The sequence below is a fragment of the Scyliorhinus torazame genome, chromosome 24 (assembly GCF_047496885.1).
Source record: "Scyliorhinus torazame isolate Kashiwa2021f chromosome 24, sScyTor2.1, whole genome shotgun sequence".
Taxonomy (NCBI): Eukaryota; Metazoa; Chordata; class Chondrichthyes; order Carcharhiniformes; family Scyliorhinidae; genus Scyliorhinus; species Scyliorhinus torazame.
The window spans coordinates 35856458-35876857 of NC_092730.1; the positions used below are offsets into that span (position 1 = coordinate 35856458).

General features: G+C 45.2%; 3 non-coding genes across 3 annotated transcripts; all 3 read right to left on the bottom strand.

Moving 5' to 3' along the window:
- Positions 1-2825: 2825 nt before the first annotated feature.
- trnag-ucc (transfer RNA glycine (anticodon UCC)) lies at positions 2826-2897 on the bottom strand. The gene has a single exon. It is a non-coding gene; the product is annotated as a tRNA-Gly (tRNA).
- Positions 2898-5564: 2667 nt separating this feature from the next.
- Positions 5565-5656, bottom strand: trnar-ucu (transfer RNA arginine (anticodon UCU)). The gene is given in 2 exon segments: positions 5565-5600; positions 5620-5656. It is a non-coding gene; the product is annotated as a tRNA-Arg (tRNA).
- A 6655-nt stretch (positions 5657-12311) lies between these two features.
- Positions 12312-12393, bottom strand: trnas-uga (transfer RNA serine (anticodon UGA)). The gene has a single exon. It is a non-coding gene; the product is annotated as a tRNA-Ser (tRNA).
- Positions 12394-20400: the final 8007 nt, after the last annotated feature.

Here is a 20400-nt window from a genome sequence, read left to right on the forward strand (position 1 = left end):
GTTAGTAAGTTTGCAGATGACACCAAGATTGGTGGCACAGTGGATAGTGAAGAAGGTTATCTAGGATTGCAACGGGATCTTGATCAATTAGGCCAGTGGGCCGACGAATGGCAAATGGAGTTTAATTTAGATAAATGTGAGGTGATGCATTTTGGCAGATCGAATCAGGCCAGGACCTACTCAGTTAATGGTATGGCGTTGGGGAGAGTTATAGAACAAAGAGATCTAGGAGTACAGGTTCATAGCTCCTTGAAGGTGGAGTCGCAGGTGGACAGGGTGGTGAAGAAGGCATTCGGCATGCTTGGTTTCATTGGTCAGAACATTGAATATAGGAGTTGGGACGTCTTGTTGAAGTTGTACAAGACATTGGTACGGCCACACTTGGAATACTGTGTGCAGTTCTGGTCACCCTATTATAGAAAGGATATTATTAAACTAGAAAGAGTGCAGAAAAGATTTACTAGGATGTTGCCGGGACTTGATGGTTTGAGTTATAAGGAGAGGCTGGATAGACTGGGACTTTTTTCCCTGGAGCGTAGGAGGCTTAGGGGTGATCTTATAGAGGTCTATAAAATAATGAGGGGCATAGATAAGGTAGATAGTCAACATCTTTTCCCAAAGGTAGGGGAGTCTAAAACTAGAGGGCATAGGTTTAAGGTGAGAGGGGAGAGATTCAGAAGGGCCCAGAGGGGCAATTTCTTCACTCAGAGGGTAGTGAGTGTCTGGAATGGGCTGCCAGAGGTAGTAGTAGAGGCGGGTACAATTGTGTCTTTCAAAAAGCATTTAGATAGTTACATGGGTAAGATGGGTATAGAGGGTTATGGGCCAAGTGCGGGCAACTGGGACTAGCTTAATGGTAAAAACTGGGCGGCATGGACTGGTTGGGCCGAAGGGCCTGTTTCCATGCTGTAAACGTCTATGATTCTATGGTTCACCCTCTACAGCCATATTCGGTTCATACAAACATTTCTACAGATGCTCTATACTCCTAGAGAAGAAACTACTCCTCATTTCTGGTTGAAATGGGCGGCCAGTTACTCTGAGATTATTCCTTCTGGTCCTAGACCCTCCCACATGGTGAAGCAGCTTCTCAGCATTTATCCTGTCAAGACCCCCCCCCCCCCCCGGGTGGATATAGAGGGATGTGGGCTAAATGCGGGCAAGTGGGACTAGCTTCGTGATAGAAACTGGGCGGCATGGTCAAGCTGGGCCGAAGGGCCAGTGTGCATGCTGAAACATCTATGGCTGTAACCATCTTCCTGAGGACATTAGAATTCCCTCCACAGCATTGTATTGAACCGATTGATACATAATATTTTATTCAATTCTTTATCCAAATCAATCAGATATTGTAGATTCATTCGGGGGTAAACGAAAGACTAAGATGAGAGAGGAGGGAAAACTGGATTGTCAGCACAAGTTCCACCGGATTTCTGTATAAAACGACCGCGGAAGGACTCGAACCTGCAATCGTCTGATATCATCAATAGATGATAGTATGTTTCTGGAACATACCTCTTCATTCACCTGAGGAAGGAGCAGCGCTCCGAAAGCTAGTGACATCGAAACAAACCTGTTCGACTTTAACCTGGTGTTGTAAGACTTCTTACTGTGCTCACCCCAGTCCAACGCCGGCATCTCCACATCATCAATAGAACCACCGAAGTCAGACGCCTTATCCATTAGGCCACGCGGCCACCGGCTGTAACATCTGAGCTGATGTTTAGCCCACGTGAAAAAATACTGCGATTATTTGTGTTTCATTTCTGTTTTTTGATGATCCGCTCTTTCCCAGATCCCAGAAAATACAAGGGAAAGCTCCAGCTGCCGGACATGGTCATTTTCAAAGTGGAAAAGCCCTTCACTCTGTGAGCTGTGAAGATTCATGGAGGCTCGGGGACTCTCAGGTCGGCCAGGGGTCTTTATCCGGCTCCATTCACAGGAAAAGTGACTTCAGTTTCCGGAATGACATCCACTCTCTCTGAAACCCCCAAACGGAAATTCAGACTCACCGTGAAGGTGAAGACTGCGGACTGCGGTTCCCGCTCCTGCTGTTTAACACAGATCACTATAACTGTGTAGTGAGCAGAAAGAAATTGCTGTTGTTTGTCAACATTTCTTCCTGAACTCACTGTCATTCTGCTTCAACAGGCCGACTTTGAATCTCCTGATATTTGAGAAATTTGCTCAAGCGGGTAAATATGAAATATATTACCTGCATCGTGCTTTTGAATGGAGTCATTTCGAGAACATTCCCACACAGAGAGAAATTCCTGCAACCGGCTGCAGAACAATTCCGTGCGCCTATTGTGATTTCAACGCAACCTTCTGATCTGGAGTCAGGCGCGCTCCCGTTGCGCCGCAAGCGCAAATGAACTCAGAGATTATTTTTATTTATTTACACTTTGACTGTGTTCTGTACATCAGCAACTGTGCGAAACAAACTCAAGGAAGTTAGATTGAGGGTTATTAAAGGGCCCTGAAGTAAAGCAGCTGTACCACGTGGTTAAGGTGATGCACAATAATCCATTGTGCTCTGTACACGTGGCTTCAAATCCCATCCTCGTCTGTAACGTGTCTGTTGTGTCTCTGTTTGGTCCACTTCATGAGGCTGAAGTGAAAAAGCTGCGGCTTTTAGCTGTTGTTTGACGGCTTGTGGGTGAATAGTGGAACACTGTCCATATTGAAACAATATTAAAAATGATGAGAAAGTTACTTATTTCACTCCACTCCCTAATTGCGCCCAAATTCTGAGTTAGAAACTGTTTCTCTTTCTCGGTTTGAAACACACGAAGTCGCGCAAAAGTTCGCTCCCAAATTACTACTGCGATGGCCGGGAATCGAGCCCGGGTCAACTGCTTGGAAGGCAGCTATGCTCACCACTATACCACCAACGCTCACTGACGAAATCTCTGCGTAGCTTATTTCCCTCCAATTTAAAATGCTCCTGAATGAATGTATCCATGTCGCACTGCTACCGTTCAGCCACCAGATGGCACGAGTCCACCATAAATGTATTCCTCCAATTTAATTCTGATGTTCTGTGTGTCATCACATAGGACACTTACTCTGGCCTGAGACCTTACCTTGTCCTTGTGTCCGGACGCTGCCGCTTTCACCATGTTTAAGTTATCACATAGCCCCTCCAGTGCAAGAGGAGGCTCATCGAGTCGGCTTGGCCCAATCCCCACTTCACCGGTCGATCACATCAGTGTGTCAGCGTGGCCGGAAGAGAAAATGCTGGAAAATCTCAGTAGGTCCGGCAGCATCTGTAGGGAGAGAAAAGACCTAACCTTTCGAGTCCAATGACCCTTTGTCAAAGCCGAGTCATTGGTCTCGAAACGTTAACTCTTTTCTCTCCCTACAGATGCTGCTCGACTTGCTGACATTTTCCAGCACTTTCTCTTTCGTTTCAGATTCCAGCATCCGCAGGAATTTGCTGTTACCCATGTTTTTCCCAGTGTGGCCGAGTGTTCAGGTCGCAGACTTTTCTGAAGGCGTGTGTTCGAATCCCACCCCTAATATTGACTTTTCCTCCGTGAGGCTCCATCCAAACCCGCGGGACCTCTCACCTGGAAACACAAGGGGAGCAGATACAGAGAAACAGCGACCACCTGCAAGTTCCACTCCGAGACACATACCATCCTGGGAAATATATCACCCTTTCTGTGGCTGGCTCACAATCCCGGAACTCCCTCCCTAACAGCACTGTGTGTGTACATACACCACATGGACTTGCAGTGGCTCAAGATTCACGTCACCGCCAAATTCTTAAGGGTAATTAATTTTGGACAATAATTGTTGACGGTTTCAGCGACACCCACATCCCGTCAAATAACTTTTAAAATATTTTGGAAACCGAGTCCCCTGAACTCAGCTCAGAATGTTCACAAATCACAAAGCAAATTACTTCAAATGTTGATCATCATAAATAATAAACACAGGAAATGCTGGAAACGCTCAGAAATGAAACATCATCTGTGGGGAGAAAACTGGAAGCAGCGTTCCAGCTCTGTGATTGGATCATTTCCTTCTCTCTCAATGTGAAATCCTGGACTCAGCTGATAAACAGCAAGATGCCAATCACCAGTCATCAGTATCAGAAACAATGAACCTTTAGGATAGCGAGGCCGAGCGGTCTGAGGAGATGGGTTTAGGTTTCAGTCTCTTCGAGGATGCGGGTGGAAATCCAACCGCTGCCAACATTTGTAGGAAAAGCGGCTAAGGTGGGAAATGGAAATATAAGTGAACGATGTTGCAAAACTCTTGCTCTTATCCCAAAAGATCTTTCCGTTACTGACATTGTTGTGTCCTGTGTAAGTCGAGCTGAACTGATTTGGTGCCGCTTGTTCTCACCTTGCAGCCCGTCAGTCTCCGTATTCCAGGGACCATTTATGACATCATCAAAAACACCCTCCCCTGCTCTCCCCATTCACCAGACTGAAGGGACAATCCCCTCCGCGACCGCTGCTCCACCGCCAATATCCGCTCACTTTCTATCTGCACCTTTCTTTGCAAGTGCAGGAGATGCAACTCCTGCCTTTTTACCTCCTGCCTCCTCATTATCCAAGGGCCCAAAACACTCATCCCAAGTGAACCAGTGAGACACTTGTGCTTTTCAGTTTAAGCTCCTGTATTTGCTGCCACAATTTGGTCTCATCGACTTCAACAGGTCAAATAACAGTCTGTGACCGCTTTGAGAAATCTCTGTCAATCCACAATCCTGACTCTGAGTTTCCTGCCACTTGTCATTTCAATTCTCCACCTGCCCACTCTCACCTTTCTGTCCTTGGTCATCCGTGTTCCAATATAGATTAACGGAAACTCGAGTAAAACCACCTCAACATTTAAGTAGCCTCCCACAGAATTCCGTCCTCAACATCGAGCTCAGTAATTTTAGATTATAAAATCTCTCTCCATTTTGTTTGGAGTGTGTCTTGCCCGTCCGTTTGTTTGTCTTTTGCTTCTAATTGCATTCATTCATTTTGCACTTGGACGGCGGAGAGACAGCTGGAGATTTTTCTAGAATGAATTGTAGAGCTCAAGGCTCAGACAGCTGAAGACGCGGCCACCATTGATGGAACAATGAAAAGTGCAAAAGAGCAAGAGGACAAGGAAAGAGAAAGGTCTGGGAATGGAATCGAAACTCCAGTCTGGTAAGTGAGAAATCTCCCCCTGAACCACTAATGTTCACACGGCCGCTCATTCCATGTGTCCAGTCGGAAACCTGTCTGAAGGAACATGCAGTCTGACAGAGCCTGTGATAATCCTCCACTGTCTGATCTAAAGCTGCAACATGAGCTGTTCATTACAGCTGAGATAAACGTGTTGGTGTGAGCATTCAGTGGTGTCGATTCACATCATCCTTGTTTGGAGCTGCCTGTGAGGAACAAACTGCCCGCGGGTATATTTGTCTGAGGAGGGAACAGACTGACTCTGTTTTGTGCTCAGATGGGAAAGCGGAGAGTGACTGGAGTCACTTTTCAGAAGGAAGTTCGGGACGGCAGTTACACTTATCTCGGAACATTGATAAACCTGTTACTGATTTCTTCAAACCGAAAATCCGACTCGGATGGGATTCGAACCCACAACCTTTGAATGTCTCATCACGTCAGCGACTAGAAGTCCAACGCGCTATCCGTTGCGCCACAGAGCCACACCTGCAGCGCTTTCCCATCCCCATATGAGGATTTCTGTAGTTGTCCAACAGGCATTTCAAAAGTTCAGTAATTCGCACAGTGACGACATTTCAAAAGTACTTCATTGCCTGGAAATGTTTTGGGCCGCCCTATGGTTGTAAAAAAGCGCGACAGAAATTCTACTAAAACTCCGGAAGGACACAGCCAGGTTGGTGCAATGGGAGGACATGTAGCAGACAAGGAATGAAGTGATTTATTTTTGTAGGAAGAACAGAAGAGAACAATATAAAATAAAGTGTCTATTTACAAGAAAGAGTGCAGGAACAGCGGGACATGTGTACAAATCATTGAAGCTGACAGGGCAGGCTGTAAGAGTCGTTTATAAATCAAACAGTGTCATGACTTTATTAATAGCGGCACAGAGTACAAGATGACAGAGGGGTCATCTCTCCCTTTTCAGCTCCTGACTGCAGAGGCTTTTCTTGTGAAACCGTTTGTTAGAAAACCTCTTTCCCTGGAGGGAGGCGGGAGTTTGGAACTCGCTGCCTGAAAGGCTGGTGGAGCAGAGACCCTCATAATATCTAAGAAGTGTTTAGATGGGCAATTGCGATCCCAGGGTACACGAGGCGATGTTCCAAGTGCTGGGGAATGGGATGAGAATGGTTCGGTGGTTGTTATTGACCGGCACAGATGCGATGGGCTGAAGGGCCATTTCTCTGCTGTCTGATTCGATGACTTTATGAATGAAATGCAACATGTGTTTGCAGCTGTCTGTGTTTATATCCTGTTGTATTCACAGGAACAAACAAACTGGGCTGGTCGTTGAGCACCTCGAGACTGTTCTGCCCTACATTTAGATTGAGTAAGGGCTCCATGTATTTTAACTCCAGCTCCCTGACAGGATTTCAGAAACCCTCCACAAACGGCAGTCCTATTGATTAATAAAGGTCCCAGAGATGGATAATCAGTGAAAATCACAGCCAGAGAGACCTGCAATAACCCTCAGTGCAGGAAAGGCAACTCATTGTCCTTTGGGCCAACAGGAAAATACTGCGGATGCTGCAAATCTGGAACAAAGACAGAAAATGCTGCAAATATTCAGCTGATCCGGCAGCTTCTGTGGACGGTGGAATAGGTCGTTCCATTGAAAGGTCAGGATATGAAATGTTAACTATTTCTCTTGTCAGTGATACCACGGAACCGTAAAATATTTCAAGCATTCCGGTTTGTTCAGCTAAACATCCTCACACTCTGTAGCTTAGATCAATCCCAGCAGAGTGTCACTGCGTTTGACCTGATCTGTGTGATTGAAAACTTCCTCCATAAAGTCACAGGGTCATAGATGTTTACAGCATGGAAACAGGTCCTTCGGCCCAGCTTGTCCATGGTGCCCAGTTTCTATCACCATGTTAGTCCCACTTGCCCATATTTGATCCATGTCCCTCTATATCCACCCTGCCCAGGTAAATATCTCATTGTATTTTACAGGAAAACATTGTACCGATTCTACACTGCCTCTGGCAGCCCATTTCGGATGCTCACCACCATCCGCGTGAAAGCAAATCCTCTCTGGTCTCTTTGGCATCTCTCCCCTCTCACCTTAAACCTATGCCCTTTAGGCTCCTCTACCTTTGGGAAAATATGTTGACTATCTGCCTGATCTATGCTCCTCATTGTTTTATAGACCTCTATCAGTTCACCTCGAAGCCTCCGACGCTCCAGGGGAAAAATCCAAGCCTGTCCAGTCTCTCCTTATAACCCAGGGGACCAAGTCCTGGTAGCATCCTCGTAACTCTCTTCGGGACTCTTTCCAGTTTACCAATATACTTCCCATAATAGGGTGACTAGAACTGAACATAGTATTTCGTGTGTGCTCTTACCAATGTATTGTACAGCGTCAATATTCAATATCCTGACCAATAAAACCGAGCCTGCTGAATGGCTTCTTCACCACCCTGTCCACCTGCGACTTTACCTACAAGGCGCTCCGAACTTGTACCCCTAGATCTCGTTGTTCTGTAATTCTCCACAAAGAATACAACAGCGCAAAATCTGTCTTTCTTCCAGAATTGCAGGTTTAAATTGTCCTTCACTTTCCAGTGGATAATTTACAGACATTTTAACACAAGGACTGAATTCAGTCCAATGGTAAATGCTTTCGACTAGAAATCAGCTGGATTTTTCCCTTTGACTTCAGTCCTGCTCCCAGAGAATCTGTTCAGTAGTTAAAATAATGTTTTATTTTGAATCCTTTATTTCCACCGAATGTTGACGCTGAAATTCCTCACAGTTCTCTCCATTGTTATCTACTCTGAAGGTATTGACTGCACCGTCTATTTGAGACATGCTCACAGGGCTATGATAGAGGCTTTCTTTCAGGTTTTAGGCCTCTTTTGGTCATTAAACAAAAACCGGATATCTGCAGAGGAACTCGGAATACTAAACCTCTCTTCCCAGGATGAACTTAGTCAGGGGACAAAATGTTGTTTGAATACAGAATAATAGGTTTGAGGATTTGGGGTGAGATTCCTGGAGTTTTGGGAAGAGAGCGATGTTGTGGAGCAATGTGATAATAGCAGGATACGAGTTTGGGATATTACCCAGTCTGTGTGGGGGGCTGGGGGAAGGAAATTGTCTTGCCTGCCCACTCAAGCTGAATGTTGGGGTTGAGGTGGTGATCAGATTCCGTACGGAGGGTGAAATCCTTTCACTGAATTTCACATTTACAGCTCAGGTCCTCGAGGGATCGCTCCTGTATTCCCAGGAGGCGGTGGTCTCATTCTTTAAGCAAAAAACTTCAATCCAGGACCGGTTTGTCAATAAGAACACGCTGGAGGATTGGGATGTTAGAAACTGTTCAGCACTGATTCACTTTATTCATTGTTGTGTCCTGGAATAAACAAGTGGATTGTAGCTGTCCATTAAAAAATCAAATAGAATTCGGAAGTTTCTGTCCAGTAACTTCACAATGTCCACTATTACATCACTCAGCATCCTCAGCTGCATCACATCTCGTCCACATGACATGTGAACATTACCTACAGCCAGTCGTTCTCGTTCCTCTTTGACATAAGTTTGAGACAAAAGAAAACATTTACGAATGGTCGATGAGGACAGTGAGCACTTTTATTGAAGGGAGTTTAAAGAAACCTTTGTGATAAAGAAGTAGGATTAGGGAAATGAAAGTAACAATATGTGGAATGAAGGCACGGGTTGTTCCTGGACTGACTGCAGAATTTGCTGTTTATTTATTCAATAGAGATTTCAGGCCAATTGTATTTGATGTCATTAAGGAGATTAACATTGAAGGAAGCATGTCGTTGTCTATAATGTGTCATTACCTCCTTTTATCAAAATTGCTTTGATAGATGGGATTCAAAGAATTGGAGTCATATGGCATTCCTGTGGATTGTTAGATCCTTGCGAGGGTTCAAACAAATCCTTTGGAAAACCGCCAAGACCGAGGAGATTGTGCAGTGGGGATTGACTGGAGTGGTATCAGTGGTGAAGAGTGTGCTTCCGGAAGATGTATTTCCAATATTGCAAACCAGGCTGCACATTCAGAACCTTCTTACCAACTTCTCATCGATGAAAAGGATGCACTGGTGAAAATCTTCCATGAATCCTTAAATTCTGGAAAATCGCAGCGTGTTTACTTCAGACAGGCATCACAATGAGCGCAGGCTTGGAGTGCCGGAGAGCCTGTCCCTGTGCTGTACTGTTCTTTATGGAAAACTGCCAACATAACACCCTTATTCGAAAAGGGAGGGAGACAGAAACAGATAACTAAATGCTAGTTAGCATAATATCTGTCATGTGGAAACTGTTAGAGTACATTATTTTTGCAGAATAAAGGGATTAAGGGTTATGGTGTTCGGGCCGGAAAGTGGAGCTGAGTCCACAAAAGATCAGCCATGATCTCATTGAATGGTGGAGCAGGCTCGAGGGGCCAGATGGCCTACTCCTGCTCCTAGTTCTTATGTTCTTATTATAAAGGATATAATAGCAGAACATTTAGCAATATATAACATGATGAAACAGATTCAGCATGGCTTCAAGAAGGGCACATCATGCATGACAATCTTTTCGAATTATTTGAAGTGGTAATGATCAGGATAAATAAAGGGGAATCCTGCCTCCAGCTGCCTCCCTACCTCCAGTTCCCTCCATCTGTTCCTCTCACAATATCCCCAATTGTGTCACTCACCTCCTTTCCCCCCCCCCTCTCACCCTTCCTCGCTTTTCCTATCCGCCCTCTATCTCTAATCTATTTCCCTTTCTCTGGGACCTGCCTTGTCTCCAGGATCCCACTGACCCAGGGTTCGGGGACTCTCAGGCCGGCCAGGGCTCTTTAACCGGCTCCATTCACAGGAAAAGTGACTTCAGTTTGCACAATACCATCCACTCTCTCTGAAACCCCCAAACTGAAATTCAGACTCACCGGGAAGGTGAAGACTGCGAGGGCAGCGCGGTGGTACAGTGGTTAGCACTACTGCCTCGCGGCGACGAGGTCCCAGATTCGATCCCAGCTCTGGGTCACTGTCCGTGAGGAGTTTGCACATTCTCCCGTGTTTGCGTGGGTTCCGTCCCCAGAATCCAAAGATGTGCAAACCAGGTGGATTGGCCACGCTAAATTGCCACTTAATTGGGAAAAATGATTTGGTTACTCTAAATTCTTTTAAAAGAAGGGGAAGACTGTGGGTCCCGCTCCTGCTGTTTAATACAGATCATTATAACTGGGCACAGTGAGCAGAAAGAAATTCATGTTGTTTGCGTGCATTTCACTCCAATTTAAAACGCCCCAGAATGAAAGTGTCCGTGTCACACGGCTCCCGTTCAGTCAGGAGATGGCACCAGTCCGCAATAAATTTATTTATGCAATTTATTTCTGATGTTCTGTGTGTCATTACATAGGACTCTTACTCTGATCTGAGACCTTACCTTGTCCTTGTGTCCTGGTGCTGCTCTTTTCATCCTGTTTCAGTAATAACTATTTACTGGTATTAATTATGTAACTTACTTAGTGATTTATTTATTCAGCCACTAGGAGTGTTTTAAGCTCATTCTGTATACGGAACTTTGCGTGGCTCGTATTCTGGCCCGTTTAACCCACCTATTTACTCTTGTTTCAGACTGAGAACTTAGTTATTAATGTTGAAGATTGTTGTTTATTTAAACCATGTTTCCACGCAAAACAAATTGATGCTGGTTATTAGATAAGAAACCCATGGGTGATGAGAACAGTTGGTGAATTTTATATGAGGAGTGTCCCCTCCTTTTCCGTCCTGACCTGCGATATTTAATTAAATAATTCACCACTGTGATGGCCAGGAACTGAAGCTGGGTCAAATGCTGGGACAGTCCCCACTATACCACCACCTGTCCCCGGGTAATGTCACCCCCTCGGTATTTACAGAACGAATACACAAACAATGAAGCGGGGGAATGTTTGAAATCAGAGATTGGATATTCTTGTAACCAATAGGGCTGTAATGGGAATCTTTCATTTTCCGATAGATCGGGATGAGCTGGGTCGCTCAGTCAGAAATCAGATATCTGGGGATTTAAATGTGATTACTACAATGATAATATTTAACCATGTTAATGTTATTTTGCTCCAATTGAAACGTGTCACGAATACATCGTTACCTTGTTGCACAACTTGCTTTCAGCCAGGAGATGGCAGCAGTGCGCAATAGTTTGGGTCTCCTGATTGTGTCCACAGATCCCGATAGGAATGGAGCTGCTGCTTCCCGGGAGCTGCCAAGCAAGAGGCACAGATATTGACCAACTGCACCCGCTCCAAATAGATTCCCCTAATTACTGAACAAAACAAAAACAAGCAGAAATCATATTTTCAGAAACTATGACAGTGTCTCTGAAAACAATACACCAACACCTCTGAAAGAATCGATTTGCTGTAACTAATTCAAGATGAACCGTTTCAATGTCAGCCGTAATTCCTTACCAGTTCTCAGACAGGCAGCTTCACTTTTCAAGGTCCGGCTCAATAAAATCAATCACAGACCCATGATCTGCTTTCCTCCTGTTCTCAGACACATCCACTTTGTACAAGGGCGCACTAACTGGTTTTCAGAGTAAGAGTCAGACTGCAGTCACCTCATTCTCTCTCGATCCCTTTATCCCAGAACCACCTCACAACCAGGAATGGAACTTCTCACAGAGCCAAGAATGGAATAGTTTGTCGATTCTTCCACTGATTCAGGACCGTCCATCACCAGGACGTATTCGTCCAAAAGAGTTGGGATGAGATGGGGCTGAGTTTCACTGTGTATCCAATCAGTCCCCGGAGAAGCACAAAAACAGTGAGTGAGGGAGAGAGAAAGAAACAAAGAAACAGATAGAGAGATAAAATATGTTCCATTTCTACCACGATCTTTTTTCCCAGAAATACATTCACCTGAATGAAACCAAACCACGTTTCCATTCGCTGCCGTTGCTGCTTCTCCTTCCAAACGTTGCAGGAAACGTTATTCTTTATTGATTGTTGTTTTGAGTGCGAGATTCTTTATATTTCGTTCAGTTTCCCAAAAAATGTTAAATATCTGACTAAACACGATATAGGTTCAAACCGTTCATTTACAAACATTCCGATTCATTCCCGACTCAACGGCTGGCGCGGGGAATTCAACAAACATCTCGAATCACAGTCGCTGCGAGCAGAGCTCGAACCTGCGCGGGGAAACCCCAATAGATTTCAATCCCAACGCCTTAACCACTCGGCCATCGCAGCTGGGTCCAGTGAGTCATTCATTAATAATTTGGTCGATGGAATACATTCTAAAACCAGCCTGGAATCACTCCAGGAAGTTGTTGTTTTCAAACGATCAACGGGGCCCCGTGGTTTACGTGAGGAGGGGTTGAATCTTCGTGGAAAATGGCCATTGGATTTGGAGACAAGCCTTGAGAGAATCGAAAACCTCAGCTCACTAAACGCACAATTCCACTGATTGGAAATCTATTAGAAATTCAAATGGAACAGGACCACACTTTCCATTCTGAAGAAATTTTAAATTATGAAATCTAGAAATTACAGCACAGAAGGAGACCTGTGCAGGCCGAATGGTCACATGATGACCTGATGACGCATCTAACATGATCACGTGTCGGGATTCCGGCAGTTCCCCGGATCGCGGTCAGAGCACAAGCCAGGAGGACCTGCTCAATTATTAAATCAGTTATTTTTTATTACAACTCCTTGGTCGCCAGTCATTGAGAGAGCAGCATTTCTACATGGTGTCAGGAGTGGGCAGTATGGCAGAAGGACACCACCGCATCAACCTCCTTGTATCATAGAATCGTAGAATATCCAGCTCAGAAGTAGGCCATTCGGCCCAACCAGTCAGCACTGACACTCCGAATGAGCACCGCAGCAACTCTCTTCCAGAAGAGGTTTAAGAGATAGTGCAGCACCAGCCCGGCTAGCTCAGTCGGTGGAGCATGGGATCCTTAATCCTAGGGTCGTGGGCGCTTCCATTAAAATATTGACGCTGAATGAATTGTATTCATAACAGGAACACAAGGTTATGTCGCTGGACTGGGAATCCAGAGGCCTGAACTCACCTTTCGTGACAACATTTAATAACTCTGGAAATTAAATTTCGTCTCAGTAATGGCCGAGAAAGGTTCTGCTTCAGACGGATCATATTTCCACAACTGGGAACACATTTACACAACAGGTAATGATTTGTCACAACCACAGTGAAGATCTGTCACCGGCAGTCACGGTTCCACGACAGAGAGAACAGTTACACAGCAGGGAGCTCAGTTACACAGCAGAGAGCTCAGTTACACAGCAGAGAGCACAGTTACACAGCAGAGAGCACAGTTACACAGCAGAGAGTACGGTTACACAGCAGGGAGCACGGTTAAACAGCAGAGACCTCAGTTACACAGCAGAGAGATCTGTTACACAGCAGAGCGCAGAGTTACACAGCAGACTGCACGGTTACACAGCAGAGAGCACAGTGCACAGCAGAGAGCACAGTTATACAGCAGGGAGCACAGTTACACAGCAGAGAGCACAGTTACACAGCAGCCAGCACGGTTACACAGCAGAGAGCACAGTTACACAGCAGAGAGCACAGTTACACAGCAGAGAGCACAGTTACACAGCAGAGAGCACAGTTACACAGCAGAAAGCTCAGTTACACAACAGAGAGCACAGTTACACAGCAGAGAGCACAGTTACACAGCAGAGAGCTCCGTTACACAGCAGAGTGTGCAGTTACATAGCAGAGAGCAAGGTTACACAACAGAGAGCACATTTACACAGCAGCCAGCACGGTTACACAGCAGAGAGCCCAGTTACACAGCAGAGAGCACAGTTACACAGCAGAGATCAAGGTTACACAGCAGAGAGCACATTTACACAGCAGAGAGCACAGTTACACAGCAGAGAGCACAGTTACACAGCAGAGAGCACAGTTACACAGCAGTGAGCACAATTACACAGCAGAGAGCTCAGTTACACAGAAGAGAGCAAGGTTACACAGCAGAGAGCACAGTTACACAGCAGCGAGCACGGTTACACAGCAGAGAGCACAGTTACACAGCAGAGCGCTCAGTTACTCAGCAGAGAGCACGGTTACAATGCAGAGAGCTCAGTTACACAGCAGAGAGCTCAGTTACACAGCAGAGAGCCCGGTTACACAGCAGAGAGCACAGTTACAAAGCAGAGAGCACGGTTACACAGCAGAGAGCACGGTTCCACAGCAGAGAGCAAGGTTACACAGCAGAGATCTCAGTTACACAGCAGCGAGCACGGTTACACAGCAGAGAGCTCAGTTACACAGCAGAGAGCTCAGTTACACAGCAGAGAGCACAGTTACACAGCAGCGAGCACGTTTACACAGCAGAGAGCTCAGTTACACAGCAGAGAGCTCAGTTACACCGCAGAGAGCACGGTTACAAAGCAGAGAGCTCAGTTACACAGCAGAGTGCTCAGTTACTCAGCAGAGAGCACGGTTACAAAGCAGAGAGCTCAGTTACACAGCTGAGAGCTCAGTTACACAGCAGAGAGCTCAGTTACACAGCAGAGAGCCCGGTTACACAGCAGAGAGCACAGTTACAAAGCAGAGAGCACGGTTACACAGCAGAGAGCACGGTTCCACAGCAGAGAGCAAGGTTACACAGCAGAGAGCACAGTTACACAGCAGCGAGCACGGTTACAAAGCAGACAGCTCAGTTACACAGCAGAGAGCTCAGTTACACAGCAGAGAGCTCAGTTACACAACAGAGAGCTCAGTTACACAGCAGAGAGCACTGTTACACAGCAGAGAGCTCAGTTACACAGCAGAGAGCACAGTTACACAGAAGAGAGGTCAGTTATATAGGAGAGAGCACGGTTACACAGCAGAGAGCACAGTTACGCAGCAGAGAGCAAGGTTACACAGCAGAGAGCTCAGTTACACAGCAGAGAGCCCAGTTACACAGCAGAGAGCACAGTTACAAAGCAGAGAGCACAGTAACAGCAGAGAGGACAGTTACACAGCAGAGAGCACGGTTACACAGCAGCGAGCACGGTTACACAGCAGAGAGCCCGGTTACACAGCCGAGAGCACAGTTACAAAGCAGAGAGCATGGTTGCACAGCAGAGAGCTCAGTTACATAGCAGAGAGCTCAGTTACACAACAGCGAGCACGTTTACACAGCAGATAGCTCAGTTACACAGAAGAGAGCTTAGTTACACAGCAGCAGGCAGAGTTACGCAGCAGAGAGCACAGTTACACAGCAGAGAGCACAGTTACACAGCAGAGAGCACAGTTGCACAGCAGGGAGCTCAGTTACATAGCAGAGAGCTCAGTTACACAGCGGAGAGCTCAGTTACACAGCAGCAGGCACAGTTACGCAGCAGAGAGCACCGTTACAAAGCAGAGAGCACGGTTAAACGGTAGAGAGCACAGTTATACAGCAGGGAGCTCAGTTACACAGCAGAGAGCTCAGTTACACAGCGGAGAGCTCAGTTACACAGCAGCAGGCACAGTTACACAGCAGTGAGCACAGTTACAAAGCAGAGAGCACGGTTGCACAGCAGAGAGCTCAGTTACATAGCAGAGAGCTCAGTTACACAACAGCGAGCACGGTTATACAGCAGATAGCTTAGTTACATAACAGAGAGCACAGTTACACAGCAGAGAGCTTAGTTACACAGCAGCAGGCAGAGTTACGCAGCAGAGAGCACAGTTACACAGCAGAGAGCACAGTTACACAGCAGAGAGCACAGTTACACAGCAGGGTGCTCAGTTACATAGCAGAGAGCTCAGTTACACAGCGGAGAGCTCAGTTACACAGCAGCAGGCACAGTTACGCAGCAGAGAGCACAGTTACAAAGCAGAGAGCACGTTTACACAGCAAAGAGCACAGTTACACAGCAGGGAGCTCAGTTACATAGCAGAGAGCTCAGTTACACAGCGGAGAGCTCAGGTACACAGCAGCAGGCACAGTTACACAGCAGTGAGCACAGTTACACAGCAGAGAGCACGGTTACACAGCATAGAGCACAGTTACACAGCAGAGAGAACAGTTACACAGCAGGATATACATTTACAAGCAGGGCCTCACTGTGTGCAGCAGAAAACACATTTTCCTAAATCACCTTTTTCTCCATCTCGGCACCTTTTCTGTGTCATTGTGTGTGTGGCCTGATAGTCTCTTCCTGCTTTTCTGTGTGTCTTTCTCTGTCTGTCACAGCCGTGCTGATGTTACGCATTAATCTCACTTTTCCCAAACAGTAATTGTGATTGATAGATACAGAAAGATTTCCACAGTGACATTCAGTACCAATGTTTGATAGAAACTGAATCCCGCCCTCACAAACAGTACCAGATATTGACTCATAATGAAGGAATCCTGCTCTCACAAACTGTTCCAGAGACTGAGGTGCAGAGTGTTCCCCCCACTCGCGAACACTACCTGTGATTTACAGATACAGAACAAATCTCAGTCAGGTGAGTAGCAGAGTTTGATGGGTACGACACGTGTTCCACACTCACCTTCTCTGCGCCAGATAATCAGATGCAGTCGACACGCGGTGTCTGTGTTGGTTTAACAAGAGTTTTACACAAGACCCGGTCCACATTTACACAATATCAGGGTATAAGACGTTGGAGCAGAAGTAGGCCATTCAGCCCATCGAATATGCTCCGTATTTCAATGAGATCATGCTTGACCTGATATATGACGTGTTATGACCTCATACGGTGGCACGTTGTCACAGTGGCGACCTCACAGCGCCCGCGATCCGGTTCAATTCCAGCCTTTGATCACTGACTGTGTGGAGTTTGCACTTTCTCTCCGTGTCTGTGTGGGTTTCCTCCGGGTGCTGCGATTTCCTCGCACAGTCCAAATGTGTGCGGGGTAGGTGGAGTGTCCATGCTAAATTGCCCCTTAGTCTTCAGAAAGGTGGGTAGTGTTACAGGGATGTGATGGGGACACAGGGGCTCTTTCAGAATATCGTTGCAGAGTCGATTGGCAGAATGGCCTCCTTTTACATTTTAATGATTTCATGATAATCCTCATGTCCACTTTCCCGACTTTTTCTCTCTACATTTCATGATGAATCTTTAAAACCAACATTCCAACCAAGCCTCAGGTAGCAGTAACTCCTCAATTGTCGTTAATTTCCCGGCTGTCAATCATTTGGCCAATCTGAGGGAAGTCACATCCTGGAAATGTCATACATTGATCCAGTCCTAAAGTAAATTAAGTCCCTGATCACCATAGGCCCTTTGAGGGTAAGATCTGACTGGTGGTGGTTTAACCTGAGGATCACCATACCTCAGGCGAGGAGCAATAATAATAATAATAATCGCTTATTGTCACAAGTCGGCTTCAATGAATTAATGTGAAAAGCCCGACTCGCCACATTCCGGCGCCTGTCCCGGGAGGCTGGAACGGGAATTGTGAGAAGGCGGGGTTTTCATGATTCAGTTCTATTATAGCCGTGTGATCTGAAACTAATTCGTCTGGTTTTCTCTCTGTTAATCTTGTCTCACAGTGAGGCAAACCTCACTGATTGGATAGACGAGTGATCGTTCTTCAGTCTTGTCATGAACGGACCCGCTGAATATGGAGGGAAATCCTGTGTGGCAGGATTTACCTCCAACTCAATCTTTCAGTTTGTGGATGATACCACTGTGGTAAGTCGTATCGCAAACAATGACGAATCAGACACAGAAGGTAGATAAATCACATGGTTTCATAGTGTACTGTTATGTGACTTTACCTTCAAGACATGGACATTTAAGCAATGTACATTGAAGAAAACAGTGATGTCAGAGAGTGGTTGGAGCTGGGCTTTAGGTCAGCCATTTTGTAGGTTTTTAGTTTCAGTTTAAAAGCAGCTTGTGTGTGTCTGTGTGTTTCCAGAGAGCTGCAAGTTTGAAAAGAGCTTGGGAGCGTCTGTGTTTGCAGGGATCTGGGCCTCTGACATAAAGGACGATCTCTGGATTATTTGGGAGATTTAAATTCATAATTGGAAAGCCTTTAGCCTGATGTGATTCTGTTTAAAGGTGTTAAGTCGCTTGGAAGTTTGAAGGCACATTTTAAGGAATTATTTACCATTGCAATATTTTCTGAGTGATCTTTGAAGTAAGGGGTGTTAAGAGATCCAATGTTTATTTAAGATGTTAAGTTGAGTTCATTGGATAAACAGTTTTTTGTGTTTAAAAACCCACGTGTCCATAATTGTAATCCCACACCTAGGGAAAAAGCCATGTGCTAAGATGCTAAGAAAAGCAACAAATCCATTGAAGGGAGAGATTGGTTGAACTTCATAATACATCTTGGTGTTCTGAAAACGCCTCGCCCATAACAATTGAGGGCTCATCCGGGATAAAAGTCTATCTATTGGATTGGCTTTTGTGAACTTAAAGACAGTGAAGGATTGTTGCTTTTCCGCTGTGGTATTTTAGTTTAAGTGGGGAGAGTGTTGTGAACCATGGCTCTTTCAGAGGCCCAGAAGTTTTTGGATGTGGAGAATGTCACACGTACTACTTTACGGACAGGAACGAAAAACAGACTGTTAGATTTGGCAAGAACATTGCAGTTAACATTACCTGACAAAATGCGAAAAGATGAGGTAGTTATGACGGTGGTTAAGCATTTAAAGTTGCCTGAGATAGAGTTTGACTCATTGGAAATGGCAAAAATTCAGTTGCTAATGAAACAAATGGAACATGAGAACGAATTAAAGCGGCTTGAATACGAGAGTGAGAGAGAGGAAAAAGGAAGAGAAAGAGAGTGAAAGGAAAAAGAAAGGGAGCGAGAAGAAAGAAGAAAAGCAAGAATAGCCCTAGCAGAACAAAAAGAAAAGGAAAGGGAAATACAGATCAGGGAAAAAGATAAAGATAGGGAGTTTGAACTTCAGAAAATGGCCATGAAACTTGACAATCTGTAAAAATTGGCAGATGTGAAGGGAAACGTACAGTTGGATGATAGCGACGAGGATAGTGAGAAAGAGCGTCATAGTCGAAGGCTTGGTGGGAATCTATTTAAATATGTCCAAGCATTACCAACCGTTGACGAGAAGGAAGTGGAAGCCTTTTTCATTTCATTTGCGAAGGTAGCGAAACAAATGAAATGGCCACAGGACATGTGGGTGTTACTGATTCAAACAAAGCTGGTAGGTAGAGCGAGTGAAGTGTTTACATCACTCCCGGAGGAGGTATCTGGAACGTATGAGGAGATGAAGAAACCCATCTTGAGTGCATATGAGCTAGTGCCGGAAGCTTCCAGACAAATGTCTAGAAATTTAAGGACAGAATTTGGTCAAACATACATGGAGTTTGAAAGGCTGAAACAGAGTAATTTTGATAGGTGTATAAGGGCTTTGAAAATAGATCAAACGTATGAAGCTCTCAGAGAAATAATACGTTTGAAGGAGTTTAAAAATTCAATTCCTGATGTAGTGAGAACTCATGTGGAAGAACAGGGGGTTAAAACTGCGAGATTAGCAGCGGAAACGGCAGATGATTATGAATTTGTTCATAAATCAAAGATTGGTTTCCGACATCAGTTTCAGCCGGTGAGGGATAGAAACTGGGGACATGAGAAATACTCAAGTGGTAAAGGTAAAGGTGATCTGATGGCAGACACTAAAGAGAGAGTACCTCAGATTAAAAAAGACATCCAGGAAGTTGGAAAAGAACTGAAAAGTTTCAAATGTTTTCACTGTGATAAACTAGGCCATGTAAAGTCACAGTGTTGATGGTTGAAGAAAAGCACTGAGAAGGTTGATGTGGTAAAACAGGATAAGACGGTGGGGTTTGTTAGAGTGGTAAAGGAAAGCCCAAGGGAAGTGAAGGAGGTGCAAACAATTGTACAGCCTGTTAAGGAAGTAATTGTTAAGAAGGTGCCAGATGTATTTAAAGAATTTAGTTGTCTGGGTAAAGTTTACTCCTGTGTATCAGGAGGAGCAGGTAAATAAGTCACAATTTTAAGAGATACAGTAGCTAGTCAATCTTTAATTGTAAGAGATGAGGAATTATGTAGTTTGGGAAGAATGTTGCCAGAAAAGGTGGTGGTATGTGGAATTCAGTGTGAGAGGAGTAGCGTTCCATTATATAAGGTAAGGTTGGAAAGTCCAATGAAGGGAAGTGCTAGTCGGAGTAATAGATAAACTATCTTGTCCAGGAATACAGTTTATCTTGGGTAATGTATAGCTGCATCGCAGATGGGAGTGATGCCTACCGTGGTTGATAAACCAGTGGAAAATCAGACAACTGAAGTGTTGAAGGAC